This window comes from Ornithorhynchus anatinus, chromosome 4 (genome assembly GCF_004115215.2).
Source record: "Ornithorhynchus anatinus isolate Pmale09 chromosome 4, mOrnAna1.pri.v4, whole genome shotgun sequence".
Classification (NCBI taxonomy): Eukaryota; Metazoa; Chordata; class Mammalia; order Monotremata; family Ornithorhynchidae; genus Ornithorhynchus; species Ornithorhynchus anatinus.
Genome location: NC_041731.1, coordinates 58,841,522 through 58,861,666, shown reverse-complemented (window position 1 = coordinate 58,861,666; position 20,145 = coordinate 58,841,522). Strand labels below are relative to the sequence as shown.

Here is a 20,145-nt window from a genome sequence, read left to right as displayed (position 1 = left end):
ATTTCAAATGAATTGGTCTATTCCTACTTAATATTTTTATTGAATATTTTTGGAGGACTCTCAACAGCTATGTTAATCATTGACCTAGTGGAAAGACCGCAGGTCTGAGAGTTAGAAGACTTGGGTTCTAATTTTGCTATGCCACTTGTATGCTGGTTGACCTTGGGAAACTTATTTAACTTTTTTATGCCTCAGTATCTTGATCTGTAAAAGGGAAGATAAAATCCTACTTTATTCATATTAACGCCCATCTCTCCCTTTAGAATGTAAGCTCATTATGGGCAGGGACCTTGTCTGCTAATTCTGTTGTATTGTACTTTTGCAAGCACTTAGTACAGTGCTCTGCACATAGTAAACACTCGATAAATGCCACAGATCGACTGATTGGTTTAGATAGTGAGCTCCATATAGAACAGGGACTGTGTCCAACCAAATTATTTGGTTTCTAGCCCAGCGCTTGGTATAGTTCTGGGTACATATTAAGCACTTAACAAATAAATACTATAACTGTTGTTGTTGTTATTCAGATCTCACTCCTGGTTTCCTTGACTTTTCTGAAAAGTCTATCTCCAACTTTCATTGCATAAGAACATTGGTCCTAAGACCTGGAAGCTGTTTATCTATTGTTTATCCTCACTCGTCTCCCACTACAACCCAACTGGAACACTTCACTTCTAATAATAATAATAAAATAATAATGGTATTTGTTAAGCTCTTACTGTGTGCCAGGCACTGTACTAAGCACTGGGGTGGATACAAGCAAATCGGTTTGGACACGGTTCCTCTCCCACATGCGGTTCACAGTTTCAATCCCCATTTTACAGATGAGGTAAATGAGGCCCAGAGAAGTGAAGTGACTTGTCCATGGTCACACAGCAGACAAATGGTGGAGCCGGAATTAGAACCCATGACCTCTTGACTCCCGGGCCCGTGCTCTATCCACTACGCTGTGCTGCTTCTCCAATACCAACCCACTCACTGTTCCTCACTTTCATCTGTCTTACCATCAAGCAGTTGCTCACATCTTTCCTGTCCCCAGAACTCCCTCCCCTTTCACATCCGATGGACCACTATTGTCTCCATCCTCACAGCCCTACTAAAATGATAACTCCTCCAGCAATAGTATTACTAGTAGTAATATTTATTAAGCACTAATTGTACTAAACACTGGGAAAGAGTATGCAGGTGGAAATTATGAGAAGCACCTTGGCGTAGTGGATAGACCACGGGCCTGGAATCAGAAGATCATGAGTTCTACGAGATCGGACATAGTATCTGTTCCACACAGTCCTTACAATCCTCACAGTGCTCATAAGAAGCAGTGTGGCATAGTGGATAGAACACAGGCCTGGGAGTCAAAAGGACTTGGGATCTAATCCCGGCTCCACCATTTGTCTGCTGTGTGACCTCAGGTAAATCGCTTATCTTCCTGTGCCTCAATTATCTCGTCTGTAAAATGGGGATTAAGAGTGTGAACCCCATGTGGAACAGGGACTGTGTCCCACCTGATCAAACTGTATTTACCCCAGTGCATAGGACAGTGCTTGGCATGTAGTACCAGTGAGTTAAGCACTTTAGCACTTAATGTTAACGTACCATAATTTTTATTGATTATTATTATCTATTTTGTCCCCATTTTGCAGCTGAGGAAATTGAGGCCCAGAGAAGTTGTAAGATGCCCAAGATCACGAACTCCGGCCTGCTGACTCCCAGGCCTCTGAACTTCCTCATTGTACAATGGGGATTTGATCTCTGATGTCCCTCCTACTCAGACCCCATAAGGGACAGGGACTATATCTGACCTGATTAACTTGTCCGTCTGTCTCCCCCGATTAGACTGTAAGCCCATCAATGGGCAGGGATCGTCTCTATCTGTTGCCAAATTGTACATTCCAAGCACTTAGTACAGTGCTCTGCACATAGTAAGCGCTCAATAAATACTATTAAATTGAATGAATGAACTTGCCACCAGGCCACACACACTAGCCCCATGGGTCCCAGATGGCTTGCCAGTGTCCGTACTAAACCAAAGATGGGCCCCAGGGCCTGTAACAGGCCCCCCAGTGTCCACATCCTCTCTGTCCCTGGGGATGGGGTTTGGTGGATAGCACAGGTGCCTGCAGGGACCCCCTTTGGGAGAAGAAATGCCCACAGATATGGGTGTTTGTGGTTAATCCAAAAGCCTCTCTCCGACGCTGCAGGCCAGACCCTAAGTTAAACAAGTTTGCCTTAACCTTTTCATCGGTTAATCTGTCAATCAGTGGTGTTTGTTCAGGACTAACTGTGTACCAAACACTTGGGAGAGTACAAAACAAGAGAGTTGGAAGATAAAATCCCTGCCACAAGAAAATTACAGTTTAGAGAGGAGTCTACATCTATCTGTGTCCACAGATAGTTATGTGTTCATTTTTTTCATTTACAAGTAATAGAAAGGAATATAATTCCTAAGAACATGCATCAAACACATGTTTGTAAATCAGAAAAGCAAAAGGAAAAATAAATCTTAAATTTAAAAACTGGAAGTGATTTTTACCTGAATTATGAAAGCTACACAGTAATTACCTCCCAAGATTTGGATGTGAATGTGTGAATATTTTCAAATTCCCCAAATTTATATCAACATGGTGCCAGATGCATGATCTAGTCCCAGAAATAGCAGAGGAAGAGCAGCCTTATTTTCTTAGGCTGCGATAAGCTACAGCTACTAAATTGAGTAAGTCTAAGCAGGTCAAGAGGTTTCAAGATTAGTGTTTATCGAAGAACAGTGAGATGTCTGAATGATTCAGGCTTTGTAAAATATGTGAAAGCTTCATCTTCTGATCTATCTCCAGTAGTACTAAGGAATTTCAGCCAAAACTCCAACTTGGGAACTCTAGGATATAGGAGAGATCCCTTCCTGATGTAGTGGATAGATCATGGGCCTAGCATGGCATGATATTAGAGGAGCGAAGTGTGGGGGCTAGGTTGTAGTAGATTAATGAGGTAAAGTAGGAGAGAGAAAGCTTGTTAACTGAGTGTCTTAAAGCTCTTGGTAAGGAGCCGTTGGAAGTTTCTGAGGAGAGAAGAAAAGTGGATTGTGTGTTTTTTGTTTTTGTTCTTTTAAATGATTCAGGCAGCATAGTGAAGTATGGAATGGAGAGGGGAGAGACAGAAGGCAGAGAGATCAATGAAGAGACTGATGCAGTAGTTTAGGCGGGAAATAAGCGTTTTGATCAGCCGTTGGTAGCAACTTGGATGTAGAGGAAGGGGCAGATTCTAGAGATGGTGTCAAGGTAGAACCCACAGGATTTGGCGACAGATTGACTATGCAGTTGGATGAGAGAGACTAGTTGAGGATAATGTCAAGGTTACAGGCTTATGAGGGAGGGAAGATGGTGGTGGTGTTTACTGTAACGGGAAAGTCTAGAGGAGGACACTATAGCCTACTGGAAAGAGCACAGGCCTGAGAGTCAGAGGATCTGGGTTCTAATCCCAGCTGTGCCATTTGCTTGCTGTGTGACCTTGGACAAGTCCCTTAATTTCTATGTGCCTCAGTTTCCTGATTTATAATATGGGAATTCTACTATTAAGCTCTTTCTTGAGCACTTATTATGTGTCAACTACTGTTCTAAATGCTGGGGTAGATTCAAGTTAATCAGGTTGGACACAGTCCCTGTTCCACATGAAACTCATAGCCTAAATGGCTGGGGGAATTGGTATTTAATCCCAGTTGCCAGTCAAGAAAACTGAGGAATAGACAAGTTAAGCGACTTGCCCGAGGTCATATAACAGGAAAGTGGCACAGCTGGGTTTAGAATCCAGGTCTTTGACTGCCAGGGCTTTGCTCTAACCAATAGGCAACACTGCTTCTCTGTTCAATGTTCTCCCTCCTACTTACATGTAAGCCCCTTATAGAACAAGGACTCTGTACTGATTACTTTATATCTACTCCAGTGCTTAGTATAGGGCTTGGCACACTGAAAGCCCTTAACAAATACTAGTGTATTATTATTATTATTATTTCTTTATTATTATTATGTTTGGGGTGGAAAGACGAGGAGTTCTGTTTTGGACATGATCTTACAACATAATTCTGGTATGTGGGATTTAAATAATCTCGATTTAGTGATTGCCCTATTTACTATCTTTATGATTTTTCAAACTGAAATTATGCCCTCATTCATCCTTTGTCTACTGGATTTAAAAGTTCTCACCTTTGGAGTCTTTCCTCATGTGGAAGTGGTATCTAACCATCCTGACTGCTTTTCTCTGTAGCTCCTCTTATTTCATTATATCGGTCTCAAGATGCTTTATGCAGAAACTGCTTGCAGCATTTTTGGTGTGGGAATCAAAAATACTATGTCTTCTGTTGTATACCCTCAGCCTGTTAAGGCCTTTTTGGTGGCTGCCACAGATTAGATTGATGATTTGAAAGAACAGTCAACGATGGTTCAGATATTGTTTTTCCAGCTAGCTCTTCATAGTTGAGTTACCTGGCATTAAAATTACGGGTTGGGGACGTGTAGTCAGAACAAGGATGATCATGGCAAAAATGCAAAAAAAAAACCCAGAAGCAGCAGATTGAGTAACGGTAATTGAATTCCTGATTCCCTCTCACTGGAATCCAAACCTAGCCAGTTTCAAAGCCAGCTTCCTTTACCAATCACCCACCTGGGAGCCTGATTTATATGAAGAAGACTTTTCATTCCTGAAAAACTCTGTCATCCCACTCCACAAGTACCCCCAGGGTTGCCCATCCATCGCACATCAAACAGAAACTCCTTACCATCAACTGTAAGCACTTAATCAGCTCATCTCCACCTACTTTACCTCACTCATCTACTACAGCCCAGCCCACACATTTTGCTCCTCTAACACCACCTTCCTCATCATACCTCAGTGTTGTCCATCTCTCCTCTGACCTCTTACACCCATCCTACCTCTGACCTGGAACTCTCTCCTCCTCAATATATACCAGACCACTACTCTTCCCACCTTTAAAGCCTTATCAAAGTCACGTATCCTCCAAGAGGTCTTCCCCAATTAAGTCCTCATTTCCCCTATTCTCTTTCCCTTCTGCATCATCTTGATATTCACCCCACCCCATCAATTCAGCACTTATGTACATATTTGTATCTTATTTATATTAATATGTCTCCTCATCTAGACCATAATCTTTTCATGGGTAGGGAACGTGTCTACCAACACTTTTGCATAGTAATAATAAGAATCATAATAACTGTGGTATTTAAGTGCTTACTATGTGCCAAGCACTGTCATTAGATCCCACATGAGACTCTCAGAATAAGTAGGAGGGAGAGAGAAGTCAAGTGACTTGTCCCAGATCTCTCAACAGAGCAGTGGTGCAGCCGGGATTAGATTACATGTCCTGTGACTCCCAAGCCCATGCTCTTTCCACTAGGCCATGCTGCCAAGTGGTTAGTGCAGAACTCTGTACACAGTAATTGATCAATAAATACTATTGATCAGTTGATTGAAATGTTGAGCTATTGCATACATCATTTATACAAGTCGTCACTGAAAACAGTAAACTATGTTTTTTCCGCCCCTCAATAAAGACCACGGTCAAGCCAGTACTGTACCACAGGGTGGCTGGGCCCTAAGGCTGTAAGATCCCACCAACATCCAGGCGATTGTCATCCATGAAACATGAGGTGACAGACCCTACTTCTTCCCGCCCAAATGAGTCTACCAGGAAAGAAGACTTGAAGCCAAGTAGGTGCATCTCAACTTGAGGCTGGAGAGCAAGTGGATATCGAAAGGGAGGAGAATCTTGGGACTTTATCCATGACCGCATTATTTTCCTCTTCAATTTTGCCTTTCTCAGTTTCCCTCAGCTTCATTCAGAAGGAGGTCCATCTTATAGACCTTTCTGGCCTTTTGCCATTTGGGGAATTATTTGGCTTGCCTCTTACTCAGACTGTTATAGCTATGCCCATCTGAAGTATTTATGGGTATAGGAATAGTAAGTTATTTATTCTGATATTTTATCCCAGCATATTTGTCCTGCTATTTATTAGATTCTAGTTCTTCCTACTGATTCATGAAAAGCTGGCTTATCACTCCTTAAAACTTCATAGGCCTTACTGTAAAAAGACATTATTTGTAAATAATTGTGTTTACCCATCTTTCCCATTAGAGTATAAGGTCTTGGAGGGAAGAATATAGTTGTTTTGTTTCTGTTCTATTAAAGCACGGGCTTGGCAGTCAGAGGACATGGGTTCTAATCCTGGCTTCGTCACTTGTCTGCTGTGTGACCTTGGGCAAGTTCACTTCACTTCTCTCTGCCTCAGTTACCTCATCTCTAAAATGGGAATTGACTGTGAGCCCCATGTGGGACAACTTGATTACCTTGTATCTACCTCAGCACTTAGAACAGTGATTGGCACATAGGAAGTGCTTAACAAACACCATAATCATTATTATTATTATGCTTAATAATAGAGAGCTTTGCACATAACCGATACTTATTCAATACCATTCATTGATTTATGCATTGATTGATCTGATCTTTCAGAAACTAAAATGCCAAGAGGAAGACAACAGTGAAAACACAAAATATCTGTATATATCTGTTATTTATTTATCCATCTATTAATTTTTATTAATGTCTGCTCCCCTTCTAGATTGTGAGCTTGTTGTGGGCAGAAATGTGTCTGTTTATTGTTATACTGTACTCTTCCAAGCGCTTAGTACAGTAAGTGCTCAATAAAGACAATTGAATGAATGAGTGCAATGTAATGGAAGAGAATCCAGCTACATTGCTGCACTGAACTGGTGTAAATTTATATGAGAAAAAATGAATCACTGTATTAACTTCAATTCAGTCTCCTTGAGGGAGTTGCCACATTTAGCATTCTTTTTCAAAAATTATATTTTTAAGCCCTCTGCACATCGTTATTCTGTTTCTCTAAGCCAAACAACTACTTTGACTTAAGCATCAAATCCTATTTATCATCCTCAAATAGTAAATCTTATCTGTTTCTCAATCCCACTTGAAATATTATAGTAAGTATGTATGTTCCGACTTGGGCATTGCTTTGTAGAGTTCTTGGCCAAAACACATTTATGATGTGTCTGAGTTTAGCTCTTTGAAATCTGCCTTTTAATGCACATCTGCTTCTGCTGAATCAAGTTTTCTGAGGTAACAGCATGTATTCATTCATTCATTCAATAGTATTTATTGAGCACCTACTATGTGCAGAGCACTGTACTAAGCACTTGGAATGTACAAATCGGCAACAGATAGAGACAGTCCCTGCCCATTGATGGGTTTACAGTCTAATCGGGGGAGACAGACAAAAACAATAGCAATAAATAGAATCAGGGGGATGTACATCTCATTAAAACAAAAGCAATAAATAGAATCAAGGGGATGTACATCTCATTAACAAAATAATAGGGTAAAAAAAATATATACAAATGAGCAGGCAGGCACAGTGCTGAGGGGAGGGGAAGGGAGAGAGGGAGGAGCAGAGGGAAAGTGGGGGAAGCATCATATAGTTGTCCTTGCGCTTAAAGAATACTCTTCTGTTGTTGAAACTTACTCAAGGGGCAGGTGTGATTTAAAAGGCCAAAGTGAGATCTACAATTCCAATTGCATTGTCTTGTCTTATGCTGTCGAGTAGTCTCCGACCCACAGCGACGCCATGGACACATCTCTCTCAGAACGCCCCACCTCATCCGCCATCATTCTGGTAGTGTATCTATAGAGTTTTCTCGGTAAAAATCTAGAAGTGGTTTACCATCACCTCCTTCCATGCAGTAAACTTGAGTCTCCTCCCTCGACTCTCTCACCTGCCGCCACTGCCCAGCACAGGGGAGTTTTGCCTTGTAGCAGATTGCCCTCCACTCCCTAGCCACTGATCAAGCTAGGAATGGAATGGACAGGCCTCTGCTTGACTCTCCCTCCCATAGCCGAGACTGGTAGAGTACTGGAAACTCTCCAGGTGGGAGCCTGATAGTACATAAAAATCCCATTCCTTGAGCTGTCATTTTTGCTGCTTGCAGGTACCGACGCTCTCATCCCCTTTGACTCACGGTCTCAATCCCCGTTTTACAGATGAGGTAACTGAAGCCCAGAGAAGTGACGTTACTGGCCCAAGGTCACACAGCAGACAAGTGGCGGAGCTGGGATTAGAACCCATGATCTTCTGAAATGGGTACTAATGGATCCAGATGACCATATAGCATTCTATTCAATTAATTCTCAGGCACTTGATCGGTGAATTACACTCCTTGACCACAGTGGATACATGCTTTTACCACAGTCCAAAGAGATGCATCTAAGCTAATGCAGCTCACCCCTAATGCCAGAGGAGTGAGGGTTGTTTTGGTACATAGTATGACTATGCTTTAACCCACTATTGTGACTGGGATTTGTAGAGTGGCCTCTTGTCATGTTCTGCTGAAGTTCTTTAAGAAACAGGATGGCTTAGAGAGATCCCGGGTTTAGGAGACAGAAGACCTGGATTCTACTCCTGGCTCAGCTACTTGCTTGAAGCGTGACCTTGGGAAAGTCACTTAACTTCTCTGGGTTTCAGTTCTCCTGTTCGCTCTACTATTTAGACTGTGAGCTCCATACAGGACAGGGACTGTGTCCAACCTAATCAATTTATTTCTACTCCAGCACTTAGATCACTGTTTGAAATATGAATGCTTAACATATACCATTAAAAAATAAACATTTGCAACCAGGTCTGGAATTCTTATGAAGGGGAGTAAATTATGGTTGGCATAGTAAGATGATGACGATGATTATGGTGGCGGTATTTGTTGAGTGCTTAGTATAATAATAATAATAGCATTTGTTGAATGCTTACTATATGCCAAGCACTGTTCTAAGCGCTGGGTTAGATGCAAGGTAATGAGGTTGTCCCATGTGGGGCTCACGGTATTAATCCCCATTTTACAGATGAGGTAACTGAGGCACAGAGAAGTTAAGCGACTTGCCCCAAGTCACACAGCTGATAAGAGGCGAAACCGGGATTAGATCCCTTGACCTCTGACTCCCACACCTGTGCTCGTTCCATTAAACCAAGCTGTTTCTCATTAGTGTTTGTCAAACACTATTCTAACTCTGGAATAGATACAAGATTATCAAGTCAGATGCAATCCCTGTCTCACATGTGAACCCCATGTTCCCCTCAGTAGGAGGGGAAATAGATATTGAATCCCAATTTTACTAAAGAAACTGAGTGAAGTGACTTGCCCAGTGTCACACAGCAGGCAAACGGCAAAGCCAGATCCTCTGACACACAGGCATGTGCTCCTTCTTCTGCTAGGCCATGTTGCCTCTATGCCTTTTCTCATCACAGTGTGAGGACTTCACCAGGCAGGACTCTCAACTCTGTATGCGTTTCATCGCTCAATATGCACATCACTGTCGACTGCACTAGCCTTCAGGCCAGGACCTAGGCTAAAGCAACCATGAACATTTGGCTAATAATGGCATAATGGGAAGACTTTACCATCAAGGAAAGGATTGAATGTTTACCAACTAGAGCAGGGATTTACTAATGGCCTCCTCACTGGCCTCCCTGCCTCCAACCTCCTCTCTTCCTCCCTCCAGTCCATATTCCACGTTGCTGCCCGGATGACCTTTCTGAACCCTCACTCAGCGGGTACCTCTCCACACCTAAAGCATCTCCAAAGATTATCCTTCTCCCTCTACATCCAACAAAAATTCCTTACCACTGACTTTAAGGCTCTAGTAGTATTAGGGATAGTAAAAGTTTTTATTAAGTATTGCTGTGTGCAGAACATTATACGTGGCACTGGGAAAGAATACACAGGTGAGAGAAAGATACAGTCCCTGGCCATCCAGACTTTCTACCAGCGTCCTCCATATTTTGGCTCTTTATTCCTGCTACTCCCCATCCCACCTTCTTCTTTCCTCCCAAACTAACTTCTTAACTTACCAAACTTCTCACACTTTTTCTGCCCTCATGCATATCCCCACACCTCACACCCTTCTTACCTTTGAAGCCTTCCAAAAATCTCACTTCCTCCAACAAGGATTCCCCTATTAAATTCAAAAACCCTTAGTTTATCAGTTATATATTCATTTTATATAATTTGATATTAATTTATATCTATCCTCAGTCCTCATATTCAATTGTTCATTCAATTATTTATTCAGATTCCTCTGTGAATTTTTTTGTTTGTCTCCCCAATTAAAATCTAAGTTCTTTATGGAAAGACAATATGTCTTACTGTTGAACTTTCCCAAGAACTTATTATTATTTATAACTGTGGTATTTGTTAAGCAGTTACTATGTGCCAGGAAGTGTACTAAGCTCTGGGGTAGGTACAAGCAAATCAGGTTAAACACAGTGCCTGTCCCAAAAGGGGCTCACACTCTTAATCCCCATTTTACAGATGAGGTAACCGAGGCACAGAGAAGTGAAGCGACTTGCCCCATGTCACACAACAGACAGATGGTGGAACTGGGATTCGGAACCAGGCCCTATTATTATTTTTCATAATTATTATATTTAAGTGCTTACTATGTGCAAAGCATTCTCTAAGTGCTGGAGAAGATAAAAATTTATCAGTTTGGACACAGTCCCTGTCCCGCATGAGGTTCATAGGCTAAGGAGGGGGGAGCAGGTACTAAATCCTCATTTTGTAGTTGAGAAAACTGAGGCACAGAGAAGCTAAGTGACTTTCCCGCAGTCGAACAGCAAGCCAGGATTAGAAACCATATCTCTGACTCCCAGGGCCCATGCTCTTTCCACTAGGCCATGCACTGCATGCCAAGTAGATTCTCAATAAACACCCTTACTCCTACTGCTTAAAGGCTATCAAAGCTCAGACCTGTGTATTTCCTATAAAATGTTTATCCTCATTAATGCGCACGGTGGTTCTTAAGCGCAAACCCGTAGAAATAAGCGCTAGGCAGCCACAAAGAGTAGAACCTCTAGAAAATCGTTGCCGGGGGAGATCTCGTGCCGCTAGGCAACCCAGGTGGCCGGCGGTGCCTACCCAGAACGTCCACAAAGCCACCTGGCTTCAGTAAGCATTTGAGGCTCAGAGTCCGGTCCAGATAATAATAATGTTGGTATTTGTTAAGCGCTTACTATGTGCAGAGCACTGTTCTAAGCGCTGGGGTAGACACAGGGGAATCAGGTTGTCCCACGTGGGGCTCACCGTCTTCATCCCCATTTTACAGATGAGGGAACTGAGGCCCAGAGAAGTGAAGTGACTTACCCACAGTCACACAGCTGACAAGTGGCAGAGGTGGGATTCGGACCCATGACCTCGGACTCCAAAGCCCGTGCTCTTTCCACTGAGCCACGCTGCTTCTCCAGATGTGCAGCCACTCAGTGAATGTAGGCAAAGAAGGGTTTGGCTGGGATGGGTGTGGGGGAGCGGGTGGGGAGGAGGGAGGTAGGGGAGGAAATCCTGTTCCATTCAGAAGCAAAGCATTCTTTTCACGGGGTTCAGACACAACCGCTGCGCTTCTTCTGAAAATCTGTCTGGAGCAGCCTTCCAAGATGATTAATAGAGTAAATATTTTTCACATGAGTCTGTCGTTTGCGAGAGCACACAGATAAAAGCAACAAATTAGAGGCAGACAGCAGTAGAATTTGGGGGCAGGCACAAAAACATACGTCCACATTTCACAGGCCCTGGTCAGAGCCGCACAGGTGCTATCCCCTTGGGGAAGGAAGCTTCCCAGGGGCGTCTGTGTTCTTTGAAAAGCTTATTTGATGATGTAAATGTCTTTGGCTTTCTGCGGATATTCTTTCAAATAAAAGGAGTCCCGGTCGCTGAATTTAAAGTCCTGAAACTAGTGAAGCGAGCTTGTTCATTCGGAGGTTATTATGTTAGTGCGATAACCTTTCATCTCTGAGCCTCTGGGGTTAAGGAGAAAAAGGGTTGTGGCGGGGGAGAGATTGAAATTACTCATCGTTTGAACTCCATCCACCTCTCCAAATTCCCACGTCGTTGAAACCGCCGATAATCGCTCTATCGGAAGGAGCCGAGGACAGAAACGAGAGAAGGGCTGAATGTCAGAGATGGGGCTTGTAGGTGGCGGAGTCAGTCGTATTTATTGAGCGCTTACTGTGTGCAGAGCGTTCATTCATTCAATAGTATTTATTGAGTGCTTACTACGTGCAGAGCACTATACTAAGCGCTTGGAATGGACAATTGGGCAACAGGTAGAGACAATCCCGCCCAATGACGGGCTTACAGTCTATGAGTGTTTGTGGGAGTACAATATAACAATTTAATGGGCACATTCCCTGCCCCCAGCGAGCTTACGGTCTAGAGCCAGGCTGCTTTAACGTTGTGTGCCGTGCGACTTTTTCCTGCTATTTTATACATCCTGCAGTGTCCGTTCCCTCAATCAAGACTCCCCAGAAGGCTCACCCACAGAATGGTCTATCCAGCACGCTGTCCTTGGATTGTTTCCAGTAGGTCATTTGTTCCCTTCTGATGGTAAAAGATGTAACAGCTCCTCTGGTCTAGGGCACTGGTCCCTGGAGAAACTGTCACAAGCAGACAATCACCTAACCCATCTGCACTAAGTTTTCACTTAAGATGTGGGTTAAGCCCGAGAAGCAGCTGGAAAAAGCAAGGCCTGGGCATCAGAGGACCTGGGTTCTAATCCTGGCTCTGCCACTTGTCTGCTGTGTGACCCCCCCCTTCCCTCTGCTCCTCCCCCTCTCCCTTCCCATCCCCTCAGCACTGTACTCGTCCGCTCAACTGTATATATTTTCATTACCGTATTTATTTTGTTAATGAGATGTACATCACCTTGATTCTATTTATTTGCTATTGTTTTACTGAGATGTTCGTCCCCTTGATTCTATTTATTGCTATTGTTCTTGTCTGTCCGTCTCCCCCAATTAGACTGTAAGCCCGTCAGAGGGCAGGGACTGCCTCTATCTGTTACCTATTTCTACATTCCAAGCGCTTAGTACAGTGCTCTGCACATAGTAAGCACTCAATAAATACTATTGAATGAATGAATGACCTTGGACAAGTCACTTTGCTTCTCTATGCTTCAGTTCCCTCCTCTGCAAAATGGGGATTTGTTTTTTACAGTATCCGTTAGGCACTTACTATGCTCCAGACATCGAGCTAAGTGCTGGGGTAGATAAATTTAATCAGAACAGACACAGTCCCTGTCCCACATAGGGCTCACAGTCTTAATCCCAGGATTCAGATCTGTTCTCCCTCCTGCTTAGACTTTGAGCCCCATTTGGGATCTGGAGATCTTGTATCTACCCGAGTGCTTGGTACAATGCTTGGTACTTAATAAGTGCCTAACAAATATCATCATCATTGTTAACATTATTATAATTATTATTATTATTATATCTTGAGAGCTGTAAGCAGCGATGAGTGGTACTTACCTTGACATTCAGCTTTCTACCTGAAATCTACCTGAGAAGCAGTGTGGGTCAGTGGAAAGAGCATGGGCTTGGGAGTCAGAGGTCGTAGGTTCTAATCTCTGCTCTGCCACTTGCCAGCTATGTGACTCTGGGCAAGTCATTTTACTTCTCCTTGCGTTAGTTACCTCATCTGTCAAATGGGGATTAAGACTGTGAGCCCCACTGGGGACAACCTGATTACCTTATATCTGCCCCCAGTATTTAGAACAGTGTTTACCACATAGTAAGCACTTAACAAATGCCATTATTATTATTATTTGGCATCAAGTCAGAGTTGTTGCTCATTCTGACTGCATTCAAGTTTCTGGCCCTGGATCTCCATTTCCAGTCTCGGTTCAGTAAAGACGGTGTCTATCAAGGCTCCTGTTAATCGCTTCATTAGACCTGGATTTGTTTGTTCAAAAAATCAGTCATATTTATTGAGTGCTTACTGTATGCAGAGCCCTGTACTAAGCGCTTGATGCCATGGAATGAGTGACAGACAGCATTGATCAGCGAGCACCTGCCTGGGTACATTCTGCATGATGCTGTGGGAATTGTGAGGAAGCTCAGGGCCAGAGGCATTTCATTCATTCATTCAATCATATTTATTGGAAGCAGCGTGGCTCAGTGGAAGGAGCCCGGGCTTCGGAGTCAGAGGTCATGGGTTCGACTTCCGGCTCTGCCACTTGTCAGCTGTGTGACTGTGGGCAAGTCACTTCACTTCTCTGGGCCTCAGTTACCTCATCTGTAAAATGGGGATGAAGACTGTGAGCCTCACGTGGGACAACCTGATTACCCTGTATCTCCTCCAGTGCTTGGAATAGTGCTCTGCTCAGAGTAAGCGCTTAACAAATACCAACATTATTATTATTTATCTGCTTATCGTGTGCAGATCACTGTACTAAGTGCTGGAGAGAGTGCACAGAAACAATAATCAGACACATTCCCTGCTCACAACGAGCTTACAGTCCAGGGGGGGAGGCTTATCAAATCAGGATCAGTGGACCCAGTTCAACCAGGGAAATTACATTCAATTTTTTTTTCCATGTATCTGAAGGTTAGCCCAAACCGTTTTCCTAGGCCATGTGTTTTCATGACTCATTTTAAATAGAATGCAACTGTAGATTTAGGGAACAGTTGTTTCAACAGCGTGTGTCTGTCCGGATACAACGTGGTGTGGTGTCAGGAGAAACAGATGTGCCCCCATGGGAGGCACAGTCTTAATCCCTATTTTCCAGATGAGGTAACTGAGGCACAGAGAAGTGAAGTGACCCTCCCAAGTCATGTGGCAGACATGTGGAAAAGCCTGGATTAGAACCCACATCCTCTGACTCCCAGGCCCGTGCTCTTTCCACTAGACCAACCTAATGGGGAGGCCGGGAGGTTAGCAAAGATGATGTAATAGTGATTTATAATTCCTATACTTATTAAACGTTTCCTATGTGCCAAACCACTAGGCTTTATACTGCGGTAAAGAGAGAGAATCAAAATAGCCACAGTCCCTACCCTACACAAGGCTTTCACTCTAAGTGATGGGGACATCAGACATCTTATCCCAATTCTACAAATGAAGAAACTAAGTGTCAGAGAAGATAGGTGACTTGTCAGAGTCCCCCAGCAGGTAGGATCAGAACCCAGGTCTTCTGATTCCAACCCTGTGCTCTTTCCAGTAGGCCATCCACTTTGGGAACAGTTGAAATGATAAAAATGAAACATGAGAACCAGTGTGACCTAGTTGAAAGAGCTTGAGTCTGGGAGTCACAGGACCTGAGTTCATTCATTCAATGGTATTTATTGAGCGCTTACTATGTGCAGAGCACTGTACTAAGCGCTTGGAATGAACAAGTGGGCAACAGATAGAGACAGTCCCTGCCGTTTGACGGGCTTACAGTCTGAGTTTTAATGTCCGCTCTACCAATTGCCTGCTGTGTGGCCTTGGGCAAATCATTTACTTTCACTAGGCCTCAGGTTCCTCACTTGCTGTAAAATGGGGATTCAATCAATCAATCAATTGCATTTATTGACATTCTGTGTGCAGAGCAGTATACTAAGCACTTGGGAGAGTACATTCTAATAATGTACCAGACACATTCCCTGCCCACAATGAGCATACAGTCTAGATTCAATACCTGTGCTCCCGCCTACATAGACTGTGAGCTCCATGTGAATCAAGGACTGTGATTCATTGAACCTTTGATTCATTCAGTACATAGAACAGTGCTTGACACACAGTAAGTGTTCCATAAATATCATTATGATGATAGTGATAAGAATACAAGGGCAGCATTAAATCCAAAAAGATCCTGGAATTATTGTTTTTTTCACATGTAGTTCTCTGGCCCTTCTTCTATTTTTGTTCCTTGATTCACTCCACTAAGGCCAAAAGAACATCGACTTTGGTCTTAAGAAATTTTGACCTACACTATGATTGCAAAACTCTGATTCCCCTGCCCAGATGTTTAAAAATGGAGACTTAAACTGTACCAACCATGTGCATCCAAACAATTTGGTTGTTTTTGCAGATATTAAGATACTCAAATAAACTTTAAGACCTCTGGATGGATGGGGATTTAGGAGAGGAGAGAGAATCATAGAGGCAAAAGTAGTAAGCTTACCCAATCTATCAATCAGATATTACTGTGTGCCTTCTGTGCACAGAGTACAGTTCTTGGTGCCTTGGAAAGAAAAATCAATTTTGATTATGATTCTTAGATAATAATTACTGTATTTGTTAAGTGCTTACTACGTGCCAAATATTGTTCTAAGGGCTGTGCTCAGAGATCCCCAAAATCTATAGATTTTATGGATCATATCTACTCATTCTATTATACTCTCCAAATGCTCTTCTCACTGTAGGTGCTCAAATATTCATGATGATGATGATAATTAGATGGGATAATTAGATGATGATAATTAGATCGGAAAGAGCACGGGCTTGGGAGTCAGAGGACGTGGGTTCTAGTCCCGACTCCACCACTTGTCTGCTGTGTGACCTTGGGCAAGTCACTTAACTCTAGGCTTCAAGGCTCTTCATCACCTTGCCCCTTCATACCTCTCCTCCCTTCTCTCTTTCTACCGCCCAACCCGCACGCTCCGCTCCTCCGCCGCCCACCTCCTCCCCGTCCCCCATTCTCGCCTATCCCACCGTCGACCCCTGGGCCACGTCCTCCCGCGGTCCTGGAACGCCCTCCCTCCTCACCTCTGCCAAACTCATTCTCTTCCCCTCTTCAAAACCCTACTTAAAGCTCACCTCCTCTAAGAGACCTTCCCAGACTGAGCCTCCCCCCTTTATCCCTCTGCTCCCTCTACCCCCCCTTCACCTCTCCGCAGCTAAACCCTCTTCTCCCCCCTTTCCCTCTCCTTCCCATCTCCCGTCCCACCCCCTCAGCACTGTACTCGTCCGCTCAACTGTATATATCTTCATCACCCTATTTATTTAGTTTATTTTGTTTAATGAGATGTACATCACCCTGATTCTATTTATTTGCCATTGTTTTTATGAGATGTTCTTCCCCTTGACTCTTTTTATTGCCACTGTTCTTGTCTGCCCGTCTCCCCCAATTAGACTGTAAGCCCGTCAGAGGGCAGGGACTGTCTCTGTTACCGATTTGTACGTTCCAAGCGCTTAGTACAGTGCTCTGCACATAGTAAGCGCTCAGTAAATACTATTAAATGAATTAGACTGTAAGCCCGTCAGTGAGCAGGGACTGTATCTGCTGCCGATTTGTACATTCCACGTGCTTAGTACAGTGCTCTGCACATAGTAAGCACTCAATAAATTCTATTGAATGAATTGAATGAATGAATGAATTGATGAGGTTTTGTGGCTATTTCTGGTTGTTTCCAAGTTTCTAGGCAACAAAAAGTTTCATTCTGAATTTAAGAAAGAACAAATTAGATATGCCTTGAGTTTTGCAACATTTCCTTTTTTAAAGAGGGCAAGAGGCAACTGAAAAAGATTAGAAGTCCAAAAAGCACCTCCAGGCAGCAACTGTCAATTGTACAAACTCCTGAGCTACCATGGAGGGGAGCCAAAGATGCAGTCTCACAAGGAAAAACTGCATCTGCACTTCTTGACCCTAAATGTTTTCTGCCCTTCCACGGAAAAGTGGACAGAAATATTCTAGTATGACCTGGCCAACATGCAGGAGATATCAAGTCTGTTAAAAAAAAAAAAAAAGATATAGATTCTGATGTTAGACTTGCCTACTCAGGCAAAGCCATTCTGCTTCTCAATTGTCACACTGAGGCTAAATTCTGGATTGTTTTATGTTCCACAGACCTCACTAGCTTATCTCTCCACCATAAATGAGATGGACAAAACCTAATTTTTGAAAATCTCGGGTGGCTTTTTCCCACCTCCTGCTTCTTCTAGCCTTTGTGTATTTGATTATGATGAAGTATATAGGCTTTTGTTCCGATCCTACTGCACCGATGTTTAAAAATGGAGACTTAAACTGTACCAACCATGTGCACCAAAGCAGTTCGGTTGTTATTACAGATATTAAGATATGAGACAAGTTCATGAACTCTCAAATGATAGGGCAATTGTGTCATATGGAGGGCATTTTTCCTCAATTTCATCTGACAAAATGGCTGGATGTCTAATTCTTAAATAAACAATAGCAAGTTCCCAAGGGGAGCAGTAAGTCGAATAAGAGATACTCATTTCCAGCAAAAAAATTACATATTTAAGAATTAAATGATCATATTTCACAGTTTACTGTAAACTTAGAAAGACAGGGAAGACAGGGTCAAGGACTACTCTAATAATTCTCACTCCAGTAAGTAGAATGAAATGAAGGTTTTCTATTGTATTGAACAGGAAACATACATTGTTCATTTCACTTGGGTCAGAGGCGATGGAGAATTCAGCAAGTTCTAAGTAAGACGGCCTCATTGGTGTAAGCAAAACATGTCACACGCCGAAGAGAATTGTGGAGTCAGTTCATTAAAATGAAGTCTTAAAGAAAACAGCATCGTATGCGGTATTTGGCAATGCTCTACCAAGTTTTGGCCTGGTTCTTAACAGGGGGCTTGCTGGTTTCTCTAGTGTGTTGTGTGGAAGTTGTCTATGTCTGGTGTTTTTCACAAACAGACCAACATGCTCTTATTCCTAAGCATTAGAGCCAACCACTTAGTCTCCATCAACATTACCACCAGTTTCAAAGGAACTTGTGTAATGCGGTCCTTACTATCTGAGCTCATATCTATTACCCAAATCAAGCTGTGTGTTTTTCCAGGTGCTACCATCTTGGAAACAAGGCACGAGGGGCCCAAAAAAATGTGTTTTAGGACTTAATGTGAAGGCCTCCAATTAGTTTTAAAAAAGTTCTAGTTACTGCAAGTTGTTTCAGCAAAAGGCAGCCTGGGTTTAAAATTCTTCCAACCATGTGTGCTTTCCTACGTTTACCATGGCGTGATCATTTTGAGAGTTCAAAAAATCATAGCATATTCACATGGTAGATTGCAGATTCTATGCTTTTATTCTTAATTAAATATCACATTAGACAACAATTGCGGCCGGTCAGTGAAATTTAGATAAAGTTCTGGATAGCAGTTGCTGCTTCAAACTATTCTAAAATGACAGGAAAAGCAACACAGCAGAAGGAGGAAGAACCACACTTTTTTTGGTCTACTGCTTTTTGATGTTCCCCAGCTCTCCTCTCCCACCATCATGCAACATCAGACGCAAGGAAAAAATGTCCTGCCAAACATTGTGTTTTGCTGCAGTTGAGGGGAAAAAACATATTTGCACAGTTAGTCATATGTCTGAAAATGCATGGAGGGCCCATTTGAGTAAGAGGGTGACTCAAACATTGCACTACATATCTGCGAAAGAACTTCGGCATTCACCATCTCTGAGGAGGCTGGTTGGGGTTGCTGCAAAGGCAAAATATTCACAAGTTTGTGGAAGGTTCGTTATGGTTTTGGAAGTATGTTGAGACCCACCCACTCCTCACCTCAAGTCTGGGTTGATAGAAAGGATGGGGTAGAGTTCTAGGTGCTTTTATGACACACCACCCTCTCAGCTCTTCAGAGGATGGAATAAAATAATAATAATAATAATGTTGGTATTTGTTAAACGCTTACTATGAGCAGAGCAGACTGGGGTAGATACAGGGTAATCAGGTTGTCCCATGTGAGGCTCACAATCTTCATCCCCATTTTACAGATGAGGGAACTGAGGCACAGAGAAGTTAAGTGACTTGCCCATGGTCACACAGCTGACAAGTGGCAGAGCTGGGAAAAGCCATTTGCAAATCTAATCACTGTCTTTCTCCTCATCCTTCCCCAGCTCTTAGATAATCTGCCATTTGCTCTCCATCACCACCACCACCAAGTTTCATCTCCCTTTCCCTTCTCCCCTCTCCCTTCCTCTCTCCCCTTCCCCTGTCTGCCACCTGGAGCTTTGACACGAAAGGAGACGGGATGTGTGAGATGGGTAAAATGTTCCTCTTGGGGCTGAGAATCACAGGAAAGAAAAAATGTTCCCCGGGGGCTATAAAAAGCTGAAAAACCAAGAAAGTTATTCTCCTTTCATGTGACAGTAGGCAGTTCTCCTTCCTCTTATTTTACCTTTCTGCTGTCGATCTATTTAAACAAAATACTGCCTAATTCAACCCTGACTCGCTTTAAAACTGATCTGCATCTGGTCCATTCTTTGAAAAGAAAGGCCAAAAAGTGCTTACCCTGTCTCGTTTCATCATGCCCTATGGCCAAAAACTTTTTTTCTCAGAAAACACCCCATGTGCAG

General features: G+C 43.0%; 1 non-coding gene across 1 annotated transcript; it reads right to left on the bottom strand.

Annotated features, from left to right (window-relative positions):
- Window positions 1–7,829: 7,829 nt before the first annotated feature.
- LOC114811835 lies at window positions 7,830–7,967 on the bottom strand. The gene has a single exon (XR_003759531.1). It is a non-coding gene; the product is annotated as a small nucleolar RNA SNORA7 (small nucleolar RNA).
- Between the last annotated feature and the right edge of the window lie 12,178 nt (window positions 7,968–20,145).